At 46.2% G+C, this 26,171-nt stretch overlaps 1 protein-coding gene across 4 annotated transcripts in view; it reads left to right on the top strand.

The window, feature by feature from the left end:
• Positions 1-26,171, top strand: part of CUX1 (cut like homeobox 1) — a 1,145,546-nt gene that overhangs the window by 559,030 nt on the left and 560,345 nt on the right. The gene's annotated exons all lie outside the window — the stretch shown is intronic.

The raw sequence follows: 26,171 nt of genomic DNA, 5'->3' as shown, positions 1-26,171 counted from the left end.
CAAACTTAGACAAAAAGTTGTCACCTGTCTTCGATATATCCTGAGTCATTGCTTTCCAAAATAGAGTTTGCTTAGATCTATCACGTAACAAAATCCTCACATTCTTCAACTGGAAGGCAAGATATTTATAGCAGTCGGGAGCAGCAATCCCTCCATTTTCTTTCTTTCTACATAGTTTTTTCCATGCAATCCGCATCCCCTTGAATGCCATACAAACAAGGTCAAGTCCCCCTGTAGTTTACTAAACCAACACGCCTTAAACTCCAATGGAATTATGCTAAACAGGAAAGTAAATTTCGGGAGAATAATCATCTTAAGGATGTTAACTCTTCCTATAAAAGACAGGGAAAGACCTGCCCAAGTCCTAAGAAGTTTTCTAGTGACCTTGGCCACATCCTCTAGATTAGAAGTAACTTGAATCCCAAGTATCTGATCTGTTGCTTAACTTAAGGGCTGTTGTAGATAGGATTCCAACACATGATTTCAGTTTTATCCGGGTTCACGGAATATCCGATATCCGCCCAAAATCCTCTAACAGCAGTGTAATTCTGGGAAGAGAACTAGCCATATCCCTAGTATAAATCATTAGATTGTCTGCATATAAAGCAACTTTCTTTACCCAACCATTACTTTGAAAAGAACATATTTATCAGCCCTAATCGTTAATGCCAAAGGCTCACTGTACAAATTAAAAAGAAGAGGGGATAGTGGGCAGCCCTGGCAAGTCTCTCGCTCCGTCCTAAACTTCTGAGACACCTTATTGTTAATCAGTATGCTGGCTGTCTGACATTTATACAGAGCCTTAATTGCGCTAATAAAGTTTACCCCAAACTTATATGTCTCCATGGAAAACTGCAAAAAGACCAGTTCACCCGATCAAAGGCCTTGGTAGCGTCAAGAGTGAGAACCATTAAGGGGGCCCCCTCCTGAACTGCCAGGTCTACCACGCCTAATAGATCATGAGTGAGTTCACACAATTGTCTTCCTTTAATAAAGCCCTTCTGATCTGCATGAATCAGCCTACTAGTCAGTTTCTCAAGCCTTTTAGACAGAATATATGTATAAAGTTTATAATCCGAATTCAATAAAGAAATAGGCTGATACTACATGCGTTGTGCCGGATCCTTTCCAGGTTTTAAAAGGAGACTGATTACGGCTTCATTCCAGGTCGTTGGCACATCAGAAAAAAAATGGTTGAACAGTTCCAGTATGATTGGCGCTAGCTCATCGCTTAGAAAACTGTAAAGGTTCATTCGGCAAACCGTCCAGGCCAGGGGCCTTCCCCTTCTTTAAGTTTTTGATTGCATCATCCACCTCCCCCCTTTCTATCTTTCTCTCCACCCGCTGTCACTCTTTCTCATCCAGTTGGGGGAGATGAATTCCCTCCAAAAACCCTCTAACCTTCTCTTCTGGAATCTCCAAGTTGTCTGTATAGAGTTTCTGAAAAAAAACTAGAAAAGCCTCCTCTATCTCAGATTCCCCCGTACAGAGGAATCCAATGATCTCCAATTCAATTGAAGAAACGTGGTTCCTAGTATGGTCCGTCTTAGTTTTCCGTGCTAAGAGCTTACTACAACCTTCCCCATATTCATAGTGAGCATACCGGCTACTATCCCCTCTTCTATTTTTCCTCTCAAGAAATAGATCCAAGTCTGTTTTGGCCTTTACCAGTTGAGCTTCCAGGGCAACTAGCTGATTGTCCTCTGCTGGTATATATTAGAGATTGCTTCATAAAGGGAAGCTATTTGAGATTCTAGGCTCTTCAACTGTTCTCTCTTCCCTATACTTATAAACGGCCAGATTAATAAGTCTTTCTCTAATAAAAGCTTTATATGCATCCCACACCATCTGTAAGGTGATAGATCCATAATTAATTTCACAAAATTATTTTGTGTCATACTTCAAACCTTCAACAATCAACTTGTCTAAAAAAAAAGAGCCCGATTCACTGACCACCTAGGTATAGAGGACTGGATATTGAGGGAGACATGTAACTTGACTACTGAATGATCCGAAAGATTAGCCGGAGCATGGCCTACATGACTAACCATTCCGCTTAGACTGTTATGTACCAAAAAAAGGTCTATCCTAGACCGATGACTATATTTTTTATTATTAAACGTAAATCTTGGGCCATCACCCCCTTTCCATCACCAGATATCCACCAGGCCGAAATCTACCATTGCTTGTTTTACCCAAGATCGAGTTCTCGGGGAATTCACTGTTGGTCTGGGGGTAGAATTATCTAACATAGGATCTAATAAGACATTGAAATCCCCTCCTATCACAATTGGGTATTTTGCCGTTAATAACTTGCTATACAGATCTGCTTGTAATAAGTGGGTCTCCTGCAGAATAACCACCTCCTCATCTGTCCTTTTTAAAAATTAAAAAATCTTCCTCCTTCTCCCCTTAACCCTAAGACCGTTAACATTCCATGAGAGGAGTTTCAGCTGAACATTCTTGTGTCTAGCCATTACTCCAAGAGAAAGGACAAAAGCACACCGTCAAACCTCTAGCTGAGCAAAATGTAGAATATCTGAGGACACTTGTTTCTTTTTTTTTTTTTTTTTTTGCCACATGCTCCCACCTAGTGCAAAAAACGCCCCACAAAACTGTTAAGAACCCCATGATGCACCTCACAACTCAGGCAACCCTCCACTCTATCTTTAAGGGACACATGGAATCACCCCATGTGAACTCTCGTCCAGACGACTTGGAGAAAAAAATAAAAATCTAATGTGATGCCTTAATCTGCGCAATAAGAGCACAAACTGCAGCAGGATCCCTAATATTATGCATTTTGTTATTCCACATGATCCTTAAGGCAGCAGGAAACCTCTCCTGAACCGTGGCTCCAAGAGACCTAAGCTCCTGCTTGAAGTTCCCCAGCTCCCACTGTCTATCCAGTGTTGCCCTAGATACGACAGATCGCTTAAGAAAAGACCAATCCCCTTTTGAAAAACTGCCCACTTTAAGAGCTTCTGAAAGGATTTTCTCCTTAATTGAATATGTTCCAAAGTTTAAAAGTATTTTCCTGGGAACTTTCCTCTGTCTTTCTTTTAAAAGGGTCTCGATGAATTCTTTGGATATCTTCTTCCACATTTAAATAAGCCACGGTCGGAATAGACTCTCTAATCAATTAGATTACATAGCCCTTGATATCATCGCCTTTCTCCCCTTCGGGGACATTCAGTAGTCTAATATTATTCCTCCTCAGATTATTTTCCAACGATTCCAGCTTCTCCTGGAGGGCTTTTCCCCCGGATTTCAGTTGAGAGATATCCTGACTATTTGTGATCAGTCGTCTGTCTTGTTGTTCAGCCGCCACCTCCAACCTACCCATTCTCTCTGCTAGTAAATTCAACTTGCTCTCCAGTGTCTCACATGCATCCTTGATTTTTTTCTTGGTTATGCTGGTTATGCTGAGATACCTCAAATGTCTCTCTGATCTCCTTTGTTAGTAAAATCAAAAAGCTAGATTTTGAGGCAGCATAGAGTCCGCTGGAGACTCAAGTTCTGAGGAACTGGGGGAGGGTGAGTGAGCTGCCTCCATTTGCCTCCCAGAATGATCTTGAGACATGTCTTTGTCACTACCTTGCCCGATGATATTGGGCTCTCCGAGAACGAGGAGGGAAAAGAGGCAGTGGGGTAGGGGTTCTCTGCTTCTTGTGAAGCTTGCATTTCCTTATTCCCCTTCAGAGTTTTTTTATTTTTTAAAAGACAGAAGTGGTGAAACGGCCCTGCACCCCTCTAGTGGTTGTATTTATGGAAGGGTTCCCTTATTTAAACCAAGACCAAGTTTATTTATGTGACTCTTTTTCAATCTGATGTCAGGCTGCAAAGACAGTGTGATTAAGAAGGCCTTTAGGGACATTGCAGATTCAATCAGAATTGCACTTAGAATAGTGACTGACTCAATAATCTTGCATGCTTCGGGATGATTTAACTTGGCATGTTCCAAAGCCCTTGCTAAACTTCATATTGCTTTACCAGCTGAGCCGAGGGACAGAGACCTGATAATGAAGTCCAGGGCTGATTACTGGAAAGCAAGGGAAGAGCTGGTTAGGGAGATCAGGGACAAAGCATGGGAAGATCTCAGGATGGCGAGTCAAACCAAGGATAGAGCTGTAATTCGGAGGGTTCTGAATTCCTCCTACTTTAAAGAATAGTCTGACTACTCTACGGAGGTGTTCATGCAGGTGGCACAATGGATTGAATACTTATCTCATATATATTCATCTGAGCAGGGGGCTGCAGAGAGCGGAGGGTTTACTAACAACCCCGGGTGCGCCAGCACCTCTGGTGTTTGAACTTGAGGAGGTAATGATGGCACTCAGGGGGAGCTGCAGAGGTAAGGCCCTGGGGCCGGATGGGGTCCCGGTGGACCTTTATCTAGACTGTCAGGATTTGTGGGAACTAGTAACTAATGTTTTTAACACTTTTGGAAAGGTCAGACCATCCTCCTCATGGAAAGAGTCTGTTATTGTTCCCATTTATAAAAAGGGAGATCGACCCTCCCAAAGAATTGCAGGCCATATCTCTTCTGGACTCTACATCCAAAATATTGGGACGAACGTTGCTCCAAAGGTTGAAGGAGTGGGCAAATACCAATAATGTACTTGTAGATGCATAATATGGGTCAAAGAAGGGCATAGATCAGAGTTTGAGTATATCTAAATACACTGTTGCTAAAAAACATACTCTGTTCATAGCTTTCATGGACTTAGCAGCTTTTGATGGTGTCACACAGTCTAAGCTCTGGGAACTTATGTCCAAGATGGGCATAAGGGGAGATATCATTACTTGTATTAGGCAACTCCATTCCGAAGGTGAAAGCATCAGTCGCTATGGGGAGTGAACGGACCCATTTGATATTAAGCGAGGTATGAGACAAGGCTGTGTCCTTGCCCCTTTTCTTTTCTCACTTTATACTAATAAAATAGAGGCAGCTCTTACTTTTAGGCAAAGAGACACTGCTTATGTGGGTACCTACCCTCTCCCGATCCTTCTCTACGTCGTCAGCACAGTTTCAGTTGCAAGGACTGGTCAAGCATTACATGCCTCATTGATGATTATACTAGCTTTATGAAGGGCCTTGACATTCAGCTTAACCCTAAAAAACTTTTTTCATGAGCTGTGGGTTGCGCCGTAAGAAAGCCCCACTCTTATATTAACAGTGCCAGAGTCAAGGAGTCAGTGACCTTTTCCTATATGGGTGGTTTGTTTTTTATCATAAACTCTCCTGGAAGCCAATAGTGGAAAACAGAGTGGTGCTTATGGAAAAGTCCTTGGGGGTATAGAATTTTTGTAAAAAAGTGGTCAAGAAACCAGTGAAAGAGGTCCTGTCTGTCTACGCATCAAAATTAGTATTAATTGCTATGTATGAGGCAGGCATATGGGGGCTGGTGGACACTGGTGGGGTGCAGGGTAGGAAATGCCTTGTTTAGGAATGTTAGCTGTCCCCTGGGGTGCACCACCACTTTGTGCCACGAGGAGTTTGGAATGCCCTACATAGAGGATAAAATTAAATTAGCCCCACTTCTGTTATGGCGGGCCATTTGATCAAGGGAGTCTGCCCCACTGACTCGTCTGGTAATTAAATATTGCCTAAACCTGTCTCGAGCCCAGGAGATTCCCTGGCATGCCATACTTTAAAGCAACACTTGAGGAGACTGGGTTACTGGCGCTGTTCCTACCCTTAGCACATGTAGTAGCCGTACTAAATCAAGCCTGAAAAAGAAATACATGGTGAAATCTCTGACTGCGAGAGAAGCTGCCAATTGTAGTAAACTAACAGTATATATGTGCAAGCAGTTACTCCCTCAGGAAGGGATCCAAATGTATTTGTCAATGGTTCAGATTCATCATCACAGCTTTGTTCTCACCAGATTTAGTTTTGATTACATTCCATTAATGGTGGGATACCCGGCGAACTGTAGCTCCTTTTCAGAACTTGTCGTGTCCTTGTGTTGGTAAATCCACCCAGTCAATCATGCACATCGTTTTCTTTTGTTCCTTTTACTGATCACTTAGGAAAAAGCTACTGCTCCCACTTCTCAAACAACTTAACTTGCGTCACTGTAAACCTGCGCTGGTATTTTGCCAACAGTTACAGTCTCCCTTGGTGTGATACTTAGTGGCAAATTGTATCTGTCAAGTATTGAAAATTAGAAAGTAGTCTAAGAGTTAGGTGGTTAGGTCAGACTGTAACTCTATGTTCGGTGGCATGTGTAGCTGCAGATACACATGTTGTGCATAGTCCGCCGTCTGGTGTTGGGTCGGAGTGTTACAAGTTGTTTTTGTTCGAAGAAGTCTTTTAGAGTCCCGAGACCGAGGGACTCCTCCTCCTTTGTTCCATTGCGCATGGGCGTCGACTCCATGTTAGATTGTTTTTTTTCCGCCTGGGTTCGGACGTGTTCCTTTTCGCTCTGGGTTTCGGGACGGAAAGATAGTCTTAACTTCGGAAAACTACGTCGGTATTGTTTCGCTCGGTATCGGGTAAGAATAGAATCGACACCGAATCGTGAAGAGCTCCGGTAGCCCTTCGGGGTAATTTCGATCCCCCGTCGGGGCCTGGTCGGCCCGACCGCGTGTAACATCGACACTGATGGAACGGCCCCCGTTCCGATTCTGTCCTAAATGCCACAATAAATATCCATATACAGACCAACATTTGGTCTGTAACTTGTGCCTGTCGCCCGAGCACAAGGAAGAAACGTGTGAGGCCTGTCGTGCGTTTCGGTCCCGAAAAACGCTCCGTGACCGGCGAGCCAGAAGATTGCAGATGGCGTCCACGCCGACAGGACACCGAGAGTTCGAGGGACAAGGAGAAGAAGAGGAAGCCTTCTCCATCCATGAATCGGACTCGGAGGAATTCGACGTCGAAGAAACCGTGAGTAAGACGTCGAAGCAAGCACCACACAAGAAAACAGACAAGGCCCAGGGGACGCCACTGCCAACAGGCCATGGCTCAACCCATAAAGTAGGTGACCGTTCATCGGCACCGAAAAAGGCCGAACTGGTGCCGAGATCGTCCGACTCGGGTCGAGACACAGGCACGCAGCAATCTCGGGACCGAGAAAGTGCTGCCGAAAAAGATCGACGCTGAGACAGCGGAACCGAAGCTGCTCGACGCAGAGACAGCGGCACTGAGGAAGATCGACGCCGAGAAAGCTCGACGCCGAAAAAGAAAAAATTCTCCTCGGAGCCGAAAACAAGCAGAGACACAGTTTCGGTGCCAAAACGACCAGCAACCGAACCAACTGCCAGCTCATATACAGAGGAACAATCACTGTCCTCTCAAATGCGCAAACACAGATTTGAAGAAGATTTACAGACCACTGATGTAGACCACACACAAAAGCGGATCTTCATACAAAGTGGGACAGGGAAGATCAGCACTCTCCCAATCAGGAGAAAAAGGAGACTCGAGTTCCAAACACAAGAACAAACACCACAAAAAATGGTGAAGAAGGTAACTCCGCCACCCTCTCCTCCACCTGTAACTCACACATCACCGGCACAGACTCCGTCACATTCACCGGCTCATACCACCATGAGCCAAGACGACCAGGACGCTTGGGACCTATACGACGCCCCAGTATCAGACAATAGTCCTGAGTCGTACCCTACCAAGCCCTCACCACCTGAGGACAGCACAGCGTATGCACAGGTGGTAGCTAGGGCAGCAGAATTCCATAACGTGTCGTTACACGCAGAACCTGTCGACGATGACTTCCTTTTCAACACCCTCTCCTCCACCCATAGCTCCTACCAAAGCCTACCCATGCTTCCAGGAATGCTAAGGCACGCAAAGCAGATCTTCAAAGAACCTGTCAAAAGTAGAGCGATTACTCCAAGGGTGGAGAAAAAATATAAAGCACCGCCCACGGACCCTGCTTTTATCACCTCACAACTGCCACCAGATTCAGTCGTGGTAGGGGCAGCTCACAAGAGAGCCAACTCGCACACATCAGGCGATGCACCACCTCCAGATAAAGAGAGCCGCAAGTTCGACGCAGCTGGGAAAAGGGTTGCAGTACAAGCTGCAAACCAGTGGCGCATCGCGAACTCTCAGGCGCTCCTAGCGCGATATGATAGAGCCCATTGGGACGAGATGCAGCATCTCATCGAGCATCTACCCAAAGAATTTCAAAAACGGGCAAAACAAGTGATTGAGGAGGGACAAAACATCTCCAATAACCAAATACGCTCCTCTATGGACGCAGCGGACACAGCGGCAAGAACAATAAATACCGCAGTAACCATAAGAAGGCACGCATGGTTGCGCACATCTGGCTTTAAACCGGAAATACAGCAAGCGGTGCTCAATATGCCGTTCAATGAACAACAATTGTTTGGACCCGAAGTGGACACGGCAATTGAGAAATTGAAAAAGGACACGGACACAGCCAAGGCCATGGGCGCACTCTATTCCCCGCAGGGCAGAGGCACTTTCGGCACCTTCCGCAAAACAACCTTCAGAGGGGGGTTTCGGGGTCAAGCCACACAAGCCAGCACCTCACAATCTACACCGTCTACCTACCAGGGACAGTACCAAAGGGGAGGCTTTCGGGGCCAGTATAGAGGAGGACAATTCCCTAGAAACCGGGGAAAATTTCAAAGTACAAAAACCCCTGCAACCAAACAGTGACTCACAAGTCACTCAACCCCTTCACACAACATCAGTGGGGGGAAGACTAAGTCAGTTTTACAAATCTTGGGAGGAGATAACAACAGACACTTGGGTCTTAGCAATTATCCGACATGGTTATTGCATAGAATTTCTCCAACTCCCTCCAAATGTCCCACCAAAAACACAGAATATGTCAAAACAGCATTTAGACCTTCTAGAACTAGAAGTTCAAGCATTACTGCTAAAGGACGCAATAGAATTGGTACCATGTACACAAATAAACACAGGAGTTTACTCACTGTACTTTCTAATACCAAAAAAGGACAAAACACGGAGACCAATCCTAGATCTCAGAACACTAAACACCTACATCAAATCAGAACACTTTCACATGGTCACGCTACAAGACGTGTTACCACTGCTAAAGCAACAAGACTACATGACAACCTTAGATCTAAAGGACGCATATTTCCATATACCGATACATCCCTCGCACAGGAAATACCTAAGGTTCGTATTCAAGGGAATACATTACCAATTCAAAGTGTTGCCGTTCGGTATCACAACCGCACCAAGAGTATTTACAAAATGCCTAGCAGTAGTAGCTGCACACATCAGAAGGCAGCATATACACGTATTCCCGTACCTAGACGATTGGCTAATCAAGACCAACTCCCTCACAAAGTGTTCACACCACACAGATTATGTCATACAAACCCTCTACAAACTCGGTTTCTCCATCAACTATACAAAATCTCACATTCTGCCATGCAAAACACAGCAATACTTAGGAGCGACAATCAACACAACAAAGGGAATAGCCACTCCAAGTCCACAAAGGGTTCAAAATTTTCACAAGGTTATACAAGCCATGTATCCAACACAAAAGATACAGGCAAAGACGGTATTAAAACTCCTAGGCATGATGTCCTCATGCATAGCCATTGTCCCAAACGCAAGACTGCACATGAGGCCCTTACAACAGTGCCTAGCATCACAGTGGTCACATGCACAGGGTCACCTTCTAGATCTGGTGTTGATAGACCGCCAAACATACATCTCGCTTCTATGGTGGAACAGTATAAATTTAAACAAAGGGCGGCCTTTCCAAGACCCAGTGCCACAATACGTGATAACAACAGATGCTTCCATGACAGGGTGGGGAGCACACCTCAATCAACACAGCATCCAAGGACAATGGGACGTACATCAAACAAAGCTGCATATAAATCACATCGAATTGTTAGCAGTATTCCTAGCGTTGAAAGCATTTCAACCCATCATAACCCACAAATACATTCTTGTCAAAACAGACAACATGACAACAATGTATTATCTAAACAAACAGGGGGGAACACACTCGACACAGCTGTGCCTCCTGGCACAAAAGATATGGCAATGGGCAATTCACAACCACATTCGCCTAATAGCACAATTTATTCCAGGGATCCAAAATCAACTAGCAGACAATCTCTCTCGAGATCACCAACAGGTCCACGAATGGGAGATTCACCCCCAAATTCTAAACACTTACTTCAAAATTTGGGGGACACCTCAAATAGACCTATTTGCAACAAAGGAGAACGCAAAATGCCAAAACTTTGCATCCAGGTACCCACACAGGCAGTCTCAAGGCAATGCTCTATGGATGAACTGGTCAGGGATATTTGCGTACGCTTTTCCCCCTCTCCCTCTCCTTCCATATCTAGTAAACAAATTGAGTCAAAACAAACTCAAACTCATACTAATAGCACCAACATGGGCAAGACAACCTTGGTACACAACACTACTAGACCTGTCAGTAGTACCCCATGTCAGGTTGCCCAACAGACCAGATCTGTTAACACAACACAAACAACAGATCAGGCATCCAAACCCAGCATCGCTGAATCTGGCAATCTGGCTCCTGAGATCCTAGAATTCGGACATTTAAACCTCACCCAAGAATGTATGGAAGTCATAAAACAAGCTAGAAGACCATCCACTAGACACTGCTATGCAAGCAAATGGAAAAGATTTGTTTGCTACTGCCATAATAATCAAGTTAAACCATTACATGCATCTCCAAAGGATATAGTGGGATACTTGCTACATTTACAAAAATCAAATCTAGCCTTCTCTTCCATAAAGATACACCTCGCAGCAATATCTGCATACCTGCAAATTACCCATTCAACTTCACTATTTAGGATACCTGTCATTAAAGCGTTTATGGAAGGCCTGAAAAGAATTATACCACCAAGAACACCACCTGTTCCTTCATGGAACCTCAACATCGTCTTAACAAGACTCATGGGCCCACCTTTTGAACCCATGCACTCTTGCGAAATGCAATTCTTAACGTGGAAGGTTGCATTTCTCATTGCCATCACATCTCTAAGAAGAGTAAGTGAAATTCAGGCGTTTACTATACAAGAACCTTTTATTCAAATACACAAACATAAGGTAGTCCTAAGAACCAATCCAAAATTTTTACCAAAAGTTATTTCACCGTTCCACTTAAATCAACCGGTAGAACTACCAGTGTTCTTCCCACAGCCAGACTCAGTAGCTGAAAGGGCACTACATACATTAGACATCAGAGGAGCACTAATGTACTACATTGACAGAACAAAAGAAATTAGGAAAACAAAACAACTGTTTATTGCATTTCAAAAACCTCATACAGGAAACCCAATATTAAAACAGGGTATAGCCAGATGGATAGTTAAGTGCATCCAAACCTGCTACCTTAAAGCAAAGAGAGAACTGCCCATTACACCAAGGGCACATTCAACCAGAAAGAAAGGCGCTACCATGGCCTTCCTAGGAAACATTCCAATGAACGAGATATGTAAGGCAGCCACATGGTCTACGCCTCACACATTTACTAAGCACTACTGTGTAGACGTGCTATCCTCACAACAAGCCACAGTAGGTCAAGCCGTACTAAGAACTTTATTTCAGACTACTTCCACTCCTACAGGCTGAGCCACCGCTTTTGGGGAGATAACTGCTTACTAGTCTATGCACAACATATGTATCTGCAGCTACACATGCCACCGAACGGAAAATGTCACTTACCCAGTGTACATCTGTTCGTGGCATTAGTCGCTGCAGATTCACATGTGCCCACCCGCCTCCCCGGGAGCCTGTAGCTGTTTGGAAGTTATCTTCAACATTTGTACATTTGTAAATATATTACTTAAACCTTAGTTGGTACATACTTATTCATTCCGTTGCATGGGCACTATTACTAACATACACAACTCCTACCTCACCCTCTGCGGGGAAAACAATCTAACATGGAGTCGACGCCCATGCGCAATGGAACAAAGGAGGAGGAGTCCCTCGGTCTCGGGACTCGAAAAGACTTCTTCGAACAAAAACAACTTGTAACACTCCGACCCAACACCAGACGGCAGACTATGCACAACATGTGAATCTGCAGCGACTAATGCCACGAACAGATGTACACTGGGTAAGTGACATTTTCCTTTACTGTATTTATTTTACCAAGCTGCTCACTTTTTATTATGGTCTTTTTAAGGTTTTTATACTAAAATGTACGCTTTTTGAACTTCTAAACTGTGTACTGCATTGGGCTAATTTTTGGTGTTGTTTACTTAGCAGTCAATCATGCATCTGTATTGCACATGCTATCACCTTTTGGGGTGTCGAGGCGCAGTGCCTAGTCAAGGAGCCAGGTCTTAAGCTTCTCCTTGAAGTCTGTCAGTGAGGGGGCTATCCGGAGGTGGGATGGCAGGTCGTTACAGGCACTTGCAGCGATGTATGACAAGGCATGGCCGCCTCTGTGGCTATGATTTATACATGGGGGGTGAGGGAGGGTAAGGTGGCGAAAGAGGCGGAGCGGAGGTGTCTGGAGGGTTGGTGGAATTTGAGACTTTGGTTAATGTAAGAGGGTCCGAGGTCGTAGAGAGCCTTGTAAGCAAGGGTGATGATCTTTGTAGCAAGCTGGCTCTCTATATACTATCTGAAAGTGAGAGATCGTGTGTACAGAGCCCAGGGGTTCCCCAAGAGGCTTGACAGGGGCAATAATAGATAATACTAATGCTCTATTTGTGGTAGTGTGGTCGAGCAGTTAGGCTTATCAGAGGGTAGTGTTAAGCATTTGTTGTACACAAAAAGGCAATAAATGAGAATACACACATTTATTTTAGAACCACAAGATTCAGATTGAAGGTAAGTACATTAATTGTAAAGATAGGACTTTGAATAAAAACAGTAATGTACACAGATTGGCATACAATGGCAATAATCTATTTTAAAAGTGGACACTGCAATATTCAACAGTCCCTGGGAAAGTAAGTACAGGTTAGTTTGTGAGGTAAGTAAAGCACTTACAAGTTCAGGATCCGGGACATAGGCAGCCCACCGTTGGGGGTTCAAGTTTACCCCAAACACCCAGCAACACGGGGCCGGTCAGGTGCAGAGGTCAAAGAGGGGCCCAAGTGACATAGGTGGCTATGGAGGCTAGGTGCGCTCTGATTCCAGTCTGCTAGCAGATAAGTACCTGCATCCTCGGGGAGCAGACCCAGGTTTTTTTTTGTCGAGCACTGGGGTGTGGGTCCCAAACAGGCACACAAAATACACCCCCAGTGGCACAGGGGCGGTCAGGGGGCAGTGTGCAAACAAGGCATCTGGTTTTGTATTGAAATCAGTAGAGGGACCCTGGCGTCACTCTGACAACGCAGGCAGGGCGCAGGGGGGCTTCTCAGGCCAGCCACCGACTGGGCAAAGGTGAGGGCTGCCTGCTGGTCACTACTGCACTGGTAGTTGGTTGCTCTTGAGCCTGGGGGCTGTGGGTGCAGTACTTCTTCCAGACGTCGGGTTCTTTGTTACTGGGCAGTTGCGGTCAGGGGGTCCTCTGGATTCTCTCTGCAGGGCGTCGTCGTGGGGGTGCAGGGAGGTTGGCTAAGGGTGGACAGGTTGTTGGAGTCCCCTGGGGGGGTCCTCTCTGCGGTGTCGGTTTCTCTGGACACAGGCCGGGAGCATCTGGTGCAGAGTGGTGGGGACCCACGCTTCAGGATTTAGGTGAGAGTCCCTTTGAAGACGGTTTCTTCTTGTTGCTTTGGACAGAGCCGCTGCCCATAGGAGTTTCTTGGACCTTTGGAGTTGCAGGGTAGTCCTCTGAGTCTGCAGGAGTCGCAGGGTCTGCAGGATGCGTTGCTGTTGCAGGTTCTTTGAATCAGGAGACAGGCCTGTAGGGCTGGGGCCAAAGCAGTTGTCATCTTCCTTCTTCTCTGTGGGGTTTTCATGTCCGCAGTCCTTTACCTTGTTTGGTTGTCAGGAATCTGAAATCCTGGGTTCAGGGTCGCCCCTAAATACTGAATTTAGGGATGTGTTAGGGTCACAGGGCAGTAACCAATGGCTACTGTCCTTGAGGGTGGCTACACCCTCCTTGTACTCCCTCCCTTTGGGGAGGGGAGCATATCCCTATCGGGCTAAATCCTCTGAAACAAGATGGAGGCTTTTCCAAGGAGGGGATCACTTCAGCTCTGGACACCTTAGGGGTGGACCTAGCTTGGGGGGGGGTTGGGGTGGGGGGTTCCTCCTTGTTTTTCTCGTTATCTCCCTGGACTTGCTGCCAAAAGTGGGGGCTGTGTCCAGGGGGCGGGCATCTCCACTAGCTGGAGTGCCCTGGGCCATTGTAACACAAAGCCTGAGCCTTTGAGGCTCACTGCTAGGTGTTAGTTCCTGCAGGGGAGAGGTATGAAGCACCTCCATCCAGTGCAGGCTTTGTTTCTGGCCTCAGAGAGCACAAAGGCTCTCACCCCAGGAGGTCAGAAACTCATCCCTCAGTGGCAGGCTGGTACAGACCAGTCAGTTCTGCACTCAAGGATTGGGTAAAATACAGGGGGCATCTCTAAGATGCCTTCTGTGTGCATTTTTTAAAATATAATCCAGCACTGGCATCAGTGTGGGTTTATTATTCTGAGAAGTTTGATACCAAACTTCCCAGTGTTCAGTGTAGCCATTATGGAGCTGTGGGGTTCGTGTTGACAGACTCCCAGACCATATACTTAATACGGCCACACTGTACTTACAGTGTCTAAGAATGGACTTAGACACAGGTGAGGGCATATTGCTCGTGCAGCTATGCCCTCACCTGTGGTATAGTGCACCCTGCCTTAGGGCTTTAAGGCCTGCTAGATGGGTGAACGACTTATGCCACAGACAGTATTTTGTGTGCATGGCATCCTGAAGGGGATTCCATGTCGACTTTGCCTTTTTCTCCCCACCAACACACACAATCTGCAATGGCAGTGTGCATGTGTTAGGTGAGGGGTCCCTTAGGGTGGCACAACACATGCTGCAGCCCTTAGGGACCTTCCCTGGTCACAGGGCCTTGGTACAACTGGTACCTTTTACAAGAGCCTTATCTGTGTGCCAGGGGTGTGCCAATTGTGGAAACAATGGCACTTTTTTTAGTGAAAGAACACTGGTGCTGGGGCCTGATTAGCAGGATCCCAGCACACTCTCAAGTCAAGTCAGCATCAATATCAGGCAAAATTCGGGGGGCGGTGGAGTGCGGGGGTATATGCAAGAATTAGCCATTTTCCTACAATCTTGAATTGCCATGTCTTCTGGATGGGAAGAACCGCCTACTCTGAAAAAGAGACCTTCCTTGAGGCAGGACATTGAAAAGGCCTTAGAGGTGGAGAAGAAAAGACAGAGATTAGAGGCAGAAATGGCTGCAGTCCTTCAACACAAGGAGTTCTGCGATGCTCTAAGGGAATTCAGGATTCCAAGTAAGTCCTCCATGACCACAGACGTTGAAGAGGAAGAGGCTGCGTTAAAGGCCCAGGTGACACCAGAGACCCACGGAAGAGGCAACGGGGCTTTGCGGATGAATGGATCGACCTCGACACAGAAAGCCCAAAAGAGGTCGACCACTGCCTCTCAAGACCTTTGGCTTCTGATCATATTACAGTCTACAATAGCCTGATAAAGAGGGTAGCTGAAACGTATGGAGTGCCTGTAGAGGATGTTAAGAGAGACAACTTCTGTTTTCTCCTAGAAACTCTGATGCCATCAAGCAAGGCAATTCTGTATCTCCCAATGCTACCCAGCAAACTGGACCAGGGCAGGGAGTACTTCAAAGAACCTGCTTCAACAATGGGTGTGACACCAAGGGTAGAAAAGAGGTATAAACCTTCTTCAAAGGACCCCAAATACATTCAGGTGATCACAGTGGCAGATTCTATCATTGTCACTGCAGCAAAAAGGAGAAGTAATGCACATACCTCCACAGGCCCTCCTCCTGAAAAAGAAAGCAAGATGCTTGACATGGTAGGGCAGAAGATGGAAAGAGAGGCTTTAACATAATGGCGTACAGCAAACTCATCAGATATGGCCACCAACAGTTGGATGAGATCGAGGAGCTGATGAAGGAGCTCCCAGAGGATAAGAAGAGAGCAAAGGCAATCAACCGAAAAGGGAAGAGTATTTCAAACACTTGTCTGAAATCAGCACTGCATGCAGCCGATACAGCAAGCAGACAAATGTGTACGGGCACAACTGTTAAGAAGCATGATTGGCTCAGGAGCTCAGGCTTCAAGCCACACACCCTCCACCACCAAATCTACCAAAGAAGAAAAGTATAATAAAACAGAACTGGTACAAGTACGGAAGGAAGTAAAAGATTTCCTGCAAAAACATGCAATAGAAAGGGTGCCAACTAGGAAGTTGAACAGGGGAAACTACTTACCCTGCTTCCTGGTTCCAAAACACAAGTCCTTACGCTAAGGCCAATCCTGGACGTCAGATTTATAAACAAATTTATTCACACACAACCCTTAAAAATGACAACACTACAAGAGATAATCCCACTTCTACAAAAAGGGGACCACATGGCAACCACAGACTTAAAGGACACCTATTTACACATACCCACGAATCAGGCCCACAAGAAGTACTGCAGGTTTGTGCTCAGGAAGGTGCACTATCAATTCAAGGTCTTACCCTTCAGCATAAAGTCTGCACCAAGGGTTTTTACAAAATGCCTAGCAACAGTTGCAGCATTCCTAAGAAGAAAGGGGATTCACGTCTATCTTTACCTACTCGACTGGCTAGTAAAAGCAAATACAAAGTAGAAATGTCGAGGGGACATTAAAACAGTAATCACAACCCTACAAAAGCTGGGATTCTCTATAAACCACAAGAAATCATGTCTACAACCATAATTGGAAAACATCTTCTAGGGGCAAAACTGGAATGCAAAGAAAGCATGAGTGTACCCTACTCAGAAAAGAGTACAGGCAATCACAAAACAAACTTGCCTTTACCAGAGGGGGCAATCTCTGACAGCGAGGACAGTCATAAAACTAACAGGCATGATGGGATCATGCATTCCTCTCATAACCCATGCAAGACTCCACATATGCCCATTCCAAGAATGGGTATGCAACAGCTGCTTACAAGCCACCAGGATATGGGAGAATCTAGTGGTTGTAACCGCAGGGATACAGAAAGAGGTATAAAGATGGGTATCCAAAGATATAATAATGGGGAGACCTTTCAAAACAACAACTCCATTGGTGACCATTACAACAGACACGTCTCGCAATGGATGGGGAACACACACAGGCAACTTGAGAATTTGGGGCCAGTGGAACAATACAGATTCAATAAAACACACCAACTTCTGAGAGATGCAGAAAATGCTACTAGACCTGAAAGCCTTCTAAACACAAGTACTGGGGAAACCGTACTGCCCCAGACAGACAATTCAATGACAATGTTTTATGTGAACAAACAGGGGGGTTCAAAGTCATTCACCGTAAGCAAACTATCCCAAGAGATATGGAAAGGGGCAATACCACAAGGGATCAACTTACAGACAGTCCACCTGCCAGGGAAGGACAACAGAGAGGCCGACCGATTTAGCAGACAGGAAAGAAGCTCACATGAATGGGAAATGAAGCAAGAAAGCCTAGAAAAGATCTTCAGACTATGTGGCACATCAACAATTGTCCTGTTTGCATCAGCAGAAGACAGCAAATGCCAAATCTTTGCCTCCAGGTTTCAGCACCACCAATCAGAAGGGAATGCCCTGTCACTAAACTGGTCAGGAAGATTTGCCTACACTGTTCCACCGATTCCCATAATACCAAGGGTACTGGAGCAGGCCAGACAACCGGGGACAAATCTCATTCTAATAGACCCACATAGTGGGCTAGACAGACCCTGGTACTGAAACCTGCTCGAGCTGTCCAAAGAACAAATGATCAAAATCAAGGTGGGACGGGTCCTGCTCACAACTCGTAAAGGGCAAGTGTTCCACCCAGAACCAGCAACACTCAGTCTGGCAACCTGGTGCCTAAATACATAGAATTTGGAAACCTAAACTTACCGCCTAGAACTATGGAAATACTGTAGGAGACTAGAAAGTCGACAGCAAGACAATGCTATGCAGAAAAATGAGAGGTACCTCATATGGGGCACACAGAACAACACCTTTGAGACCATAGCTATCTCACACATCTCTCAAGGTCGACTTGGCAGCAATTGTGACTTACACCAGGGGAGCATTATGTAAAATAAATGGATGTCACCTGTGATAAAAAAAGGCTCCTAGTGGGTTCCAAAAGGATTGACCCCCCAGGGCAGCAATTGTGACTTACACCAGGGGAGCATTATGTAAAAAATGTTGATGTCACCTGTGATAAAAAAAAGGCTCCTAGTGGGTTCCAAAAGGATTGATCCCCCAGGGAAGGCACCTACCCAGATGTGGAGCTTAAATACAGTTTTAACACAGCCAATGACAAAACTATTTGAGCCTATGGCAAAGCAGAGCTTCATTATATCACACAAAAAATTGCCTTCACATTGCTATGGAGAGTATGCGAACTTCAACTGCGAACAGTGCAGGAGCCATACATAGAAATTCACAAGGACTGGGTAGTCCTCAGAACAAACCCTTAATTTCTGCCTAAGGTGGTTAGCAAATTCCACATCAACCAAAGAATCCAGTTGCTGGTGTTCTTTAGGAATCCACAGACCCAACTGGAAAGAACATTACATACTCTTGGTGTAAGAAGAGCACTGATACTACCTACAAGATACCAAACAATTTTGCGAGGGGAAGCAACTGTTTATTTCTTATACCCAATATAGCAAGGGGTCACCTGCCACAAAAAGAACTATTGCACAATGGTTTGCGGAAACAATACAAACATGCTACACCTCAGCAGGAAAATCTGTACCCTGTCGCCCTAAAGCATACTCGACAAGAAAGAAGGGCGCAACCTTAGCATTCATGGCAAATGTGCTCTTAGACACTATCTGGCAGCAGCAACATGAGCATCCCCACACACATTCACCAAGCATTTGTGTGTGGCTACATAGGCATAAGTAAGTTCAAGTGGGACAGAAGTTACTACAGCACCTGTTTGCGAGCTCATTTCACCCCAACCAACCCAAGGAAGGGGAAACCACTACAAAATCTAATGAACAGCACATGAATCCACAAAAGGATTTGTTCTGCAAAACAAAAGTTATTTACCAGTAGAACTAGTTTTTCAGCCTGAAGAGGTTTCTAGATTCAACCGTACCTTAGCTTTTCTCCAGCGGTATGGCAGTTCACCTGTCTAGTATAAGTAATTTCTACTTTTCTCTTGCCACTCTGTCTAGAGCCTGTTTCTTCTTCTGTGTTACCGGGTTGTCCTTGCGAGACTGGTGTGGTCCGTTAGCGTCCCTCTGCCATTGGTTAAGATTGCTTAGTTATCTCATTCTAAGATAAGGAATCAGCGGCTAGTTGTCTCTATCAGATGAACAAGTTACTTTTCGGTAACGCCTTTTCTGGTAGAGGCACAGACTAGCCACAGATTCCTTATCTACCCACCCATCCTCCTCGCTTGCAAACTGTGTACTCTTCAGCCTCACTTACGGTGAGCTTGAGTATTTTGTTGTTCTGCTATATCTCATGACATCTTTCTCTTCTGGTTGACATATACACTATAGCACTGTTTTTTCTATTCCATTGCCAGTTTTTGTGGTTCCGTGTTGGTCTGTGGCTTCAAGTCACAGAAGAAACTGAAGTCAGCACGTCGGAGGAGGGAATATATGGACTCTGCTGACATGTCCGGTGACGACATCAGTACGGAGTCACTCAACGCCCTCTACCGACGCACATAGATACTGCTGAAGAAAAAAAATTGGGTCCAGTCTGACATCTAGGGGAGAATTCTAAGATAAGAAATCTGCAGCTAGTCTGCGTCTCTACCAGCTAAAGCGTTACCGAAGGTAAGTAACTTTTTCGTTAGTGCTGTGTCATCTAAGGTTGGAACAGGACCATAAGGCCTGCAACCTGTGGGCATCCACGCACTAAAAGGTCATCTTGAAAGCAGAAGACAGTTATTACTGGCTGATGCCTGTAAAGAGGCTCATGCATGACCCCTTCCACTCCTCTTTTAGGTACATCACCTTTCGTAAGCAATTCTCCAAAGGTTCTTCCCACAAACGCAGAAAATCAGAGGAGGATACATCTTCTTCCTCCAATACAACCTCCAGTTCTACAGACCTGTGGGGAGACCCAGTAGGAATGTTTCCTAACACCTTTCTCCTTTTCCTCCTCCTCTAAACTTTCAAATTTGATTCTGGTGACTCGTACATCCAGTTTGCTTAACCAGCTCTTTCAAAATTGCTGTTTGGGAGGAATCCCTTTTATTTTCTGACAAATCAGAGAGGCTGGTGACAACTGCGCTAAAGGTTTTGTCAGCCCACACTGCACAAGAAAGCCTATTTTTTTCAGGTATCTTTGGCAAAACTGCCTTTTCCCCTGTGCTGCCCAACTGTAACTGTGATGCCATGACACAGAAGGTCTTGGCTTCAGGAAGCCTTGCCTTAAGCATAGTTGACCCCATGTTAAGTAGATTTGTCAACACCCATTAAGAGATTGCCAAATTGGTCATTTTTTCCTTTAATGCTATCATTTTGTTTTACCAGCTAATCAGAGATGCTTTTTGAAATGCAACTTGGATTTGGATGTTGCAGTGACATGTTCTATGATCACACCTGTGGTTATGTGCCATCTTTATTGGCTTCACTCACCAAGCTTTTCTGGAGACATCCAGGTGGCTTCATTAACTTACAGAACTAGCTTGTGAACTCAACTCACTCTCTGATCACCTGTCTCATACTCTAAAACGTCTTTGACAGGGATCCTCTGAGAACCATCAGATGTCTCACCTATTTCCAAATCAGTTCCCCTCCTTATGAGTGATATGACGTTGTCTGCATTTGGGTCTATCCCCCATGTCAGAGGATCGTGGATGTTTATTATTTGACTAACATATACATTTACAAAACATTATTGTGTAGATGTATTTGCATATTAGCAAGCTAGTGTAGGCCAAGCAGTACTGAGCACACTTATCCAGTCAACTGCATCTCCCACAGGCTAGCCACCGTTTTCATGGAGGGACTGCTTTACAGTCTATGCAGAGCATGTGAATCAACCGCCACACGTCATTGACTCAACAGTGTTACTTACCCAGTCAGCATCTGTTCATTGCAAGTAGTGCTGTAGATTCACATGTGCTGTGCTTTCTCCCCGGACATCTGTGACCGTTTCAGTTGCTCTATATTTGTATATAGTTGTACAGTTTGTATATAGTTGTACAGATTACTCACCCACCTGCTGTAAAACATTCTAACAAAGGAGTCGATGCCCATGCGCATTATCACGAGAAGGAGTTACTCATTTCCGTGACTCAAAAATGCTTCTGTGAAGAAAAAACAGCTTGCAACACTTCAAACCCAACACTACATGGCAGGAGCATGCAGAGCATGTGAATCTACAGCACTGCATGCCACAAACAGATGCTTACTGGGTAAGTAAAATTTTCCTTCTTGCATTCCTCATGGCCTCACTGTTCAAGGCTTTTCACAGTTGTCCCATGGATCTGTTGATCGTGAAAATTGTCTTTTTTGGTAGGCATTTCCTCAGTCACAGACTTAGTGTTCTTGAAGCCATGTTCTTTCTGCTTGCTTACTCTGGATTTTCCCCGACAAATGCAGCCTGTACTCTTTTCCTTTCTTCTTGGTGAGGTGGTGCCCCCTTTTCATTAGGGGCAATTGTTCACTCTTCCTCACCCGCCTAAGAAAGAGGAGCAACTCTAAAGACTCAACCCTGGGAGAGCTGTCCATTGTACTTGGCTGAACAGGACTTAACAGGCTGGGTGACAATCTTTTTGTTCATTTACATGGTGCTATTTAGGCTAGGGCTTGACAAAAAGCACCATTATCTCACCATTAACATTGCTCACCTTGGCAAAGATTAAATCTCCTGAAGAATTTCATACTCATTCGGAATATGACCAAAGTGGCTTCCAAGCTTTATCTGTTGGTTATGCCAGTGACTGGACTACAATATGGTCTTCACGTTCACATTTTTGGCAAATACCTCTGTGTGCTGCTCAGGCTAGGAGCGATAGCTACTTTCCAAGGGTAGTTTCCCAGTAAGCTGCTCTCTCAGAGATACATTCTGTCTGGAGTGGAGCTCAAAATGTTTGTATGCCTTCCCACCTTTACCTTTCTTGCCCAGAAGTCTGAAGAAGATCAGGAACAAACAAGCCCAGGTCCCCCTAATGGTCCTGGATTGGTCCAGGAGAGTGTGGTATCTGAAACTTATCGACCTGTGCTTCTGTCACAGCAACTAGTCAGGGTGCTGATTCTGGGCATGTACCAATCTACACCTTTATGCATGGAAGTTTATCATCAACAACTGAATGCCTTCAATCTTCGTCTCAAAGTAGTGGATATGATTATAGCGACCACAGGCCTATCTATGAAAACTGTTTATGTTGAACGCTGGTGAAAAGGTGTGGCCTGGTATAATTCCTGCCATACAGACTCATTACAGCAAAAGTTGTCAGATTTACTTTTTGCAGTGTCCATCAGACATGCTATGAGTACTGTTAAAGGTCACTTCTTGTCCCCTTTGGCCATTTTTTCATTTGCAGTGTAGGAAAGTACCCTCTTTTGGCAGAGTTACCCCCAACTCTGCCAAAAGAGGAAGACCTGGAAAAGTCCAGAAGTCGTGGGAGTGTCCGGTGGTGGCAGGACCCACTACCCACCTGCCTGTGGTTGTACGAGTTGGTCGACGGTAGGGAGAAGACTGTCAGCAATGCGGCCCTGGAGTCAGTGGAGAGTTCCTGGAGAATGCAGTTTAAGTCCCACGCCGGGAGGGAGATTCCAGCCAGATGACCACAACTGTATGCTGATTGCTGAATGCTTCACTAAAGCTGCTTATGCAGACTTCAGGCCTCTTGCTCAGGTATGAGGGATGATGTCTTCCCAGGGGAACCTGAAGGGCAGAAATAGAGCTAACATGCTGAGCTCTAATATAGCCCAGGTAGGAATTAGTCTAATGATTATAGTGACAATATAGTAGCATTATTTTTATGCTTTACTCTCCTTGTCACTATTTTAATGCTGTCATGCTTCATCGACCTGGTTATTGCAGTACACGCTTTATTATCTAAGATGCAGTTGCTTCATTAAAACCTTATTGAAACATATACTGCCTCTGTTTGTCCTTGTATATGTGAGACTAATGTAAATAAGAGAAATGGATGCGATCTGAGTGACCACGATTTCCCTGAGGAGTCAATTGTGTAATGCGCTTGGCTGCCCAGTCATCCCTGCTCTTGGTTAGAGATGAGGCACTGCTGGTTAGCCGGAGCAAAACCCAGATTAGGCCGACAGGTGTCACCTATAGTGGGTTAGACTCAGTTCCCCCACACCGCAGGCAAGAGTCGCAATAGAAGAAAGAAAAGTGGAGCTGCTGGGGACCAGCAAGGTCCAGGAGGACTCAACCCTGTGGGGGGTGGGGGGGTGGGAGGTGGGAAGGGGGTTGGGGGGGTGTCGGGGAACCATCGGGGAAGCAGAGACTCCACAGAAGAAAAGGCAGCCCCCACAGTAGACCCACTGGAAGGGGACCCAGGAGTCACACAGGAGCCCGCGCAGCACAACTGAAGAAGAGTCCCACGCCGAGGGCTGTGTGTCACAGGGAAGAGTGCTGGGGGCTGGAGCTACATGGAGCCTGAATATCCCTTGGAGAAGATGCCAACAAGCCTTGGTAGCTGCAGGAGACGTGGTGCACGGGGGTACTGTCCTGTGTGGGAAGGCAAGGGCTTACCTCCACCAAAGTTGAACTCCAAGGAAGATTCCTTCTTCCTTCTCGTGCAGACTGAAGACTTGCCACCCTCAGAGGATGCCCAGCTGGGGAAATGTTTCAGGAGATGGGAGGAGCCGTGGAAACAATGTTGCAAGCTGAGTCTTCACAGTGGATGGAGATTGTAGGTTCCTGGAGGGTCCAGCCACAATTCCAGTGGCCAGAAGTCGAAGTAGAGGTTGCAGAGGAGTCCTGCTGGAATCTTGCAAGCCGAAGCTGAGGACCCATCCAGAGGGAGATCCTAAATAGCCCTGGAACGGGGATTGGTCACCTAGCCAGATGACCACCTATCAGGAGGGGGCTCTGACGTCACCTGCCTGACCTGGCCACTCGGATTCTCCCAGAGGCCTCTGCCCACCTTGGATTCAAGATGACAGAATCATGCCTCCACAACACATGAATTCGCCACAAAGCCTTAGACTGGCTCACCTCCTTCCTCACCGACCGGACCCAAAGAGTCTGCCTTCCACCTTTCCACTCCACCGCTACCAAGATCATCTGTGGGGTCCCCCAAGGGTCCTCCCTCAGCCCCACACTCTTCAACATTTACATGATCCCCCTAGCCAACATCCTCCGACCACACGGAATCACTATCCTCTCCTACGCAGATGACACCCAACTCATCCTCTCCCTCACCTGCAACCCCACCACCGCCAAAACCAACCTGCAGGCTGCTCTCCTCGACACCGCCAACTGAATGACAACTAACCACCTCAAGCTTAACTCCAACAAAACCGAGATCATCATCTTCGGCCCCAACAAAACCATATGGGACGACTCCTGGTGGCCCACCGCCATAGGCCCGCACCCACCCCCGCAAATCACGCACGCAACCTCGGCACCATCCTGGACCCCTCCCTCTCCATGACACAGCAAATCAATGCACTAACATCCTCCTGCTTCCACACACTCCGCACTCTAAAAAAAAAATCCTTCAAATGGATTCCCCAGAAACCAGGAAGACAGTCACCCATGCACTCATCAGCAGCAGACTAGACTGCGGTAACGTCCTCTACGCCGGCACCACACTCAAACTCAAACGCAAACTCCAGAGAATCCAGAACACAGCCGCACGCCTCGTCCTTGGCCTCCCCCGCCACGAATGTATCTCACCACACCTCAAATCCCTTCACTGGCTCCCCACAGACAAGAGAATCACTTTCAAGATCCTCATCCACGCACACAAATCCCTCCACAACACCGGCCGACATACCTCAATGAAAGAGTGAACTTCCACACTCCCACCTGCAACCTCCGTTCAGCCAACCTCGCACTAGCTACAGTCCCCCGCATCCAACGAACCACCACAGGAGGCAGGGCCTTCTCTTACCTCGCCCCCACAACCTGGAACTCCCTCCCCACCAACCTCTGCAAAACCAAAGACCTCCCACTCTTCAGAAAAAACCTCAAGACATGGTTGTTCGAACAGTAGCCCCCCCTCCCCTCCCACTCCCCCACACACAAGTACCTTGAGACCCTCACGGGTGAGTAGCGCACACTATAAAAAACTTTGATTGATTGATTGAAGGGACCCTCTGGAGGAGCTTTGGGCATGACCCCTGGGGTGGTCATGGACAGGGGAGTGGTCACCCCCCTTTCCATTGTCCTCTTTTGTGCCAGAGCAGGACTGGAGAATCCTTTGTTCTATCTTCCTGGGCTTGAGCTGAACAGGGATGGCAGCAGTTTGGGCTACCCAGAAAACACCAGAAAACTGGTAGGAGCAATGCTGGGGGTCCTATAAGGAGCGCCAGTGTGCATGGAATCATACTTCCAATAGTGGCAACAGTATTGAGGTATGATCCTGACATGTTTGATACCAAACATGGCTATGTTCAGAGTTACCAATATATAGCTGGACATAGATAGTCCAGCTACTTTGCTAGGTGACCAATCCCCTTTCAAGCGCTATTTAGGGTCTCCCTATTTGGTGGGTCCTCAGATTTGACGTACAAGATTCCACCAGGACTCCTCTGCATCATTCACTTCATCTTCTGGCCACTGAGCTGTAACTGGACACTTCAGGAGCCAACTATCTGCAACTTCAGCGATAACTCCCCTTTGCAACATTGTTTCTGTGACTCCTTCCAGCAACTGCCACATTTTTCCGGCTGTACATCCTCTAAGGTCGGCGAGCGAAGGAGTCACTGCCATGCATCTGCAGGCACGAACTGCAATGATGACCGGGTGCGTGGATCTGCTCTCCTCCAGAACTGAGTGGATCCTGCATCGCAGGTGGTGGTCTGGAGTGGTCTCCTTGGTCCTTTCTGCCAGCTCTCCAACTTGAGAGATGGTAAGCCCTTGAATCTCCATGCAGGACAGAACCCCTGTGCACTGCATCTCTTGCAGCTACTG

This window comes from Pleurodeles waltl, chromosome 3_2 (genome assembly GCF_031143425.1).
Source record: "Pleurodeles waltl isolate 20211129_DDA chromosome 3_2, aPleWal1.hap1.20221129, whole genome shotgun sequence".
Lineage (NCBI taxonomy): Eukaryota > Metazoa > Chordata > Amphibia > Caudata > Salamandridae > Pleurodeles > Pleurodeles waltl.
Note: the sequence above shows the minus strand (reverse complement) of the source record. Positions and strands in the feature narration are given on the sequence as shown.